At 56.0% G+C, this 5,396-nt stretch overlaps 1 long non-coding RNA gene across 1 annotated transcript; it reads left to right on the forward strand.

Moving 5' to 3' along the window:
* Positions 1 to 6: 6 nt before the first annotated feature.
* Positions 7 to 1,717, forward strand: LOC112485509. Its single transcript, XR_003048487.1, has 2 exons — positions 7 to 301; positions 688 to 1,717. It is a non-coding gene; the product is annotated as an uncharacterized LOC112485509 (long non-coding RNA).
* The last annotated feature ends 3,679 nt before the right edge of the window (positions 1,718 to 5,396 follow it).

Here is a 5,396-nt window from a genome sequence, read left to right on the forward strand (position 1 = left end):
GCGGCTCCTGAGCCCGGGGCTCGACGCCGTGCGCCGGGACGTGACCGCCCTCGAGCGCGAGCACGTGCGCGCGCACCTGCGCGCCCGCCGAAGGCTGCTGGAGATCGAGAGCCTGCTGGACGAAATGACCAGCGAGGTGGAGGCCGAGCGCAGCCCGGGCGCCGAGGCGGAGGAGCGGGTGATGAAGCTGTGCGAGAAGGTGGGGAAAAAGGCCGCGGAGGCCGCGCGGATGGGGAGGCGCCTCGTGGAGCTCCACCAGCAAATCGCCAGCTACGAGTGTTGCTGAAGGACGCGGGAGCGGGTACGTCTCGGCCCGCGGGGGGCAGCGGGCTCGCCGCAGGGTGCTGCGTGACGCCCTGCCGCAGAACGCGTGGACACTGGGCGGTGGGAGGCGGCGGTGCGGGCGGGGAGGCTGACACCAATGAGCTTTTCGCTAAAACATCGTTTTTTGTTTTCTTTTTAACGTTAGTAATTAGAAGAAAGTAATTTGGCATGTAGCTGTGAGACATAAAGACACTTTGGGTAAAAATATTTGCAGAATGCGGCTCAGCTCAGTCACTGGAGTGAAACGCTAGGTCGTAGGGCGGCGAGACATAAAGACACTTTGGGATGAAATCGAGCGCTTCCGATGCACAGGCGGTTTGGGTATTGGCGTTGTGATGATGAATTTTCCCGCTTGTACTCCAGGTTATCCGCTGATGGAGTCCGTTCAGCCGGTAAGGAGGACTGACTGCTGGGAGAGGCTGAAACCGAGAGAGTCATTCTTTTTTCTGTCCCTTGTTTTTCTGTCTGCGTTTTCACCATGGTAAACGCTAAATCTCCAGTACCTTCCCGGTAGATGATTTCAGTATTATACTGCCGTATGTGGATTATGATTACCAGGTGCATTCAGTTTGGAAAAGACAGCTTATCATTAAATGCTCTCACGTAAAGAAATAGGCCCGAGATTGTAAGCTGCTGTATGGTCATATTTGTTACGGTGATTATTGTATTTTTTTAAGTTTGCAAGTATATTCTTGTGCTTTGCTTTTTTTTTTACGTTTCCTGGAATTTGGGGTTCCATGAGAGGGACTTGAGGTCAGAGGTCTGCAAGAGAGAAGACACTACTTGGCTGCAGCTGCTTAAGCAAGAACCCCAACCCCAGGCGAGGGTGTGGATGCTTCTACTTTGGATAAGCTTGAGAAGGCCCAGAGAGCGGTTGGGCATGTACGAATCTGGGGACTGTGCAGTTCCTCAGCTCAAGGAAGAGAGCTGAGTCTTGGGGGGAGGGGGAGGTTGGTTTTTCTCAGCGATGTAATTAACTGGTAACGTCAAGTAACCTGTCTGGTGAGTAATCTAGGCTAGGGGATGAGTTCTAGGTACTACGTGTATTTCCTGCCTTTGGGGTAAACGTTTTGATATAATACAATCATGCATTTTAGGGGCTTCTCTGCCACAAATGCCCATGACCTCTGGAGGGGTCAAGGAGGAAAGCGTGGCGCTGGCTACAGTGGGCCCCAGACTGATAGCAGGAGACGTCTTCCAGGCTCACGTGATGTCCAGCCTAGGTTCTCAGAGCAGACTTCACAGGGATTGAGATCAGACCTCTAGCTTGTTACGATAACTTCATTGCCTGGAAAAGCAAATGGTGAAAACCAGTTTTTAGAATCTTTGTACAAATGATCAAAGTCACTTGGCCAGGAAAAGGTGAGATAAATAAATTTCTTTCAAAGTGAAAGTCTCATTGATTGTGCGTTGTCGGTTGGAGGCGGATGCTTCCGGTTTAGGAGTGTGTTCTAAGGCCTGTGGCCCCAGGGGCTTTGAGCTGCAGGGACTGCACACGGGAAGCGGGAGAGGGCACAGCGGGAAAGGACCTCAGGAAGGAATCTGGTCTGGCCCCCACCTTCAGGAAGCTGAAGTTCAGTCACCTATTCACTGTGACCTTGGGCCGTTCCATGGTCCGAATTTCCAGGAGAGATGATGAATTAGGAGTTCGAGACAGACCTGTAAACACAATTAACAGTTTGGTGTCCTCGGTGCTGGTCTTTGACTCCACACACAAACCAGGAGCCCACAGATGCGGGGCTCCGTCAACGAGCAGACAGCGTGCTTGTGCACTTGGACCTGATATTCGTAAGGCACCTAGAGCAGTGACTGGCTATGTGAGACGGGAAACGCACATTGGAAGACAGAGCGTTGGGAGGTGTTGCCCTTTTACCTAGGTTGGTCAGGTGGCATCTCTGAGATAGTGACGTTTCAGCAAAGATGTGTGGTACGCACAGGAATGTCCAAGGAAAGTATTCCAGGCAGGCGGGACGAGCAGGGCCCAGAGACCAGGGGCAGCATGAGACCCCAGTGGTAAGGAGCAAATGGGAGATGGCAGGTCACAAGGAGCAATTGCGTCAGCTGCGAATGACACGGAGCGGGTTGAGGGCGTAAAGAGAGGAGGGATGCCATCTGACCACACGGGAGGAGGCCCACTGGCTGCCATGTTGAACCTTGACGGCGGGGGGAGGCGGGGGGCAGAGCAAGGATGAGAGCTGGGAGGCCAGGCCGCCTGTGGAGAGCAGGGTCACGGGGCAGCGTGATCACTGCGCCCTGAAGGTGTGTTGCTGATGGGATGTGCCGAGGGACTGGATGGGGACCTGTGAGGACTCAACCACAGTTCAGCATTCGTCAAACCAGGGCAGCTTTGAAAGTGGAAGGTGGCCCTAGTAATAATTAGCTGGGACCACAAGTATGAACCAAGACTGACACGGGCAAACAGGTGGACACCCTGTGTCGATAACATGATGGGAGCACCGGGGAGGGAGTTCACCCAGCATCGGGGAGTTTGAGAAAGCTTTTCTCAAACTGACCACTGACACTTGGTCTGGGCCCAAAAGCAGACGCACAGCTACACAACAGCACCCCAGGCACAAGGAACGGAGGTCCAGAACTGGTCCCAGGAGTCCATCAGCAGGTAGAAGCGTGGCATGTTGGAGAGGGTTTGTGAGTGTTGAGCGGGAACGGGGAGGCAGGGAGGGGTAGGAGGCGTGGCTGTGGAGATCTCGAACAGTGTAAACTTGATCCCGTGTGTCCTTTCTCCACCTGGGGTCTTTGTGCTCTGGAACCCAGGTGTGCTGTACAGTACCTGACGCCCAGAGACATATGGGTGCGTTCTGAAGAGTCAACTTCCTTGAACGTTTGACAGGAAAAAGATTTTTAATTTTTAAAGTGACACTCCTGGCTAAAGAAGCCTCACACTTGGGGCTGCTGCTAGCTCTGTCTGAGCCCCTGCGCGTCTGCACCCACCGGGTCTGACAGAAGGCAGGTTCCGATCCTGCGGTCAAGCACCTGTCTCTGCTCTGCCGTGGAAGTGCCACACCTGGAGTAGCAAGGCCCTCTGAGAGTGGTTTGCTGCCAACCTGTGAGAAACAGTAGTGGGGAGCCCTGGAGGGGCTGAGGGAAACGCAGGTGTGACGGGGCCGGGGCGCAGTGTGTGTGAAGTGAGCCACTGGTTTAATGTCAATGAAAGTCATCAGAGTGGGAATCATAGGGTCCGTTTTGGTTTTTTATACTTCCCTACATCGAGAAAACTAATGACTAAAATAATAAACGTTTTACAATATGAAAAAATTAAATGAGGATTAAAGGTAAACCGTTAACAGTGTTCAAAACGTCCAGCGCCTCTGCAGTCGTCCTGGGAGTCTGGAAAGGGCGGGGCGGACCGTGGTCCCAGCAGTTTCCACCTGCAGGCCACCAGGAGCAGGGCCGCAGCGTGTGCGGTCACAGGCCCTGGGCACTTAGGAGCTGTCACCTGTGCCCTGAGCACTTACTGTCACCGTTGTTCACAGTGCCTTGCGTGGCTGGTGCCACCTTACTTTGTGAGGGAGAACATAGGGTGCAGAGAGTGCCAGGACCTCCAGACGCCCCCTCCCCGCACGGCCCTGAACCCTCCTCAGGTGAGGGGACCCCAGGAGGACCCACCATGCCAGGAGAGAGCCAGGGCTACTGGCGAGTCTGAGATTAGGTGGGACGTGGCCTGGCCTCTGGCCCCCGCCCTTGGTCCCTCTTTCTCCAGCTAGCAGAGCTGCCCTGTGGGGAGTGGCTGCACCCCCAGACTCAGTTCCGAGAGGAGGGACGAGCCCCGTTTTGGCCCCAGGTCCAAGGTAGCTTCTCCTGTCCAGCTGTCAGGAACAGAATTTCAGCCCTTGGCTCTGGTGTCCTCCAGGGTGAGGCACGCACCCACTGGCTCCCCCCGCCACCCGTCTCCCTGCACCATGGGGGGTGGGCTGGGGCCAGACTGATTCTCCCCCAGATGGCCAGCACCCAGCAGCAGAATTCCCCGTCCAGTGTTTGCAAAACCGAACCTGGTGCTGACACCCCCTCCCCATGTTTCTGCTTAAAACAAAGGTCAGTGACAAAGAGACCCAACGAGAGGAGACATTTGAAGGACATTAACACATCAGTCTGGGGTTGGCCGGGCCCGAATTCGAACATGTGGAAAGGTAACCTGAGCCCCCCAAACCGTCATGGGTTTTCTGAATCCCTGTCACCGGGAAGTCCTGACTCAGAAGGAAACAGCGAAGTTTATTGGGACGCGATCCAGAGGAGGCTGGCAGCGAGGCCCCTGCGAGGGGCTGCAGAGCGTGGCATCCGGGCCCGCAAAGACGGCAGGAAGCCGCTCTCCAGCCTGCCGCTTCTCTGAAAGGGTGGGCTTGCTCTTCTGCACCAGTGCCCTTGGCCAGCATTTACTATTTCACTGCCATCACCAAAGCCACTCCACCCACGACTCAGCTCGCAGAGGCCAGAATCACAGATCCAGCTCCGGCAAAGTCCACATCCTCACCCAGCTCCTAACCACCTGCGGGGCCTCGCCCACTTCCCACTGCCAGCTGCATCCTGTAGCTTCTGCCACGCTCCCGCTCTCGCCTGCAAATGGGCCTCGCTCCCTCCCAGCTCGGCCTCTGCACCAGCTGGACCCTGTGGCGAGTGCCCGCTTTTCTGGACAAGTGGCTCTCACACCGAAGCATGCACCGGAATCACCTGGAAGGTTGTCCCGCTCCATCTCCCAGCCTCCCTTGCGGCTGGGGGCCCTGCCCCAGGGATTCTAGTTCGGAGCACTGATGCTGCTGGCCTGGGGACCACACACTTTGAGGACCACTCATCTAAACAAGCCCCTTTAATCAAGTCTCATCCTAAGCACCACCTACCTCCTCCAGAATGCTTCCTGTCCTTCCGGGCGGGGTTAGCCGCTCTTCGGGGCTCCCATGGCCTCTGGCATGACAGTGTCCTGTCACTGATGGACTCCCAGTGTCCAGACACAGTTGGAGCATCTGGCACAGAGAAGGCAGCCGGGAACCACGGAAGGGAGAGAGGGGAGAGGCGTGGGAATCCGTGCTGAGTGCTGTGGGGGTCCCGCACCCTCTGGGGCT

Source organism: Pteropus alecto, unplaced genomic scaffold (assembly GCF_000325575.1).
Source record: "Pteropus alecto unplaced genomic scaffold, ASM32557v1 scaffold5, whole genome shotgun sequence".
Classification (NCBI taxonomy): domain Eukaryota; kingdom Metazoa; phylum Chordata; class Mammalia; order Chiroptera; family Pteropodidae; genus Pteropus; species Pteropus alecto.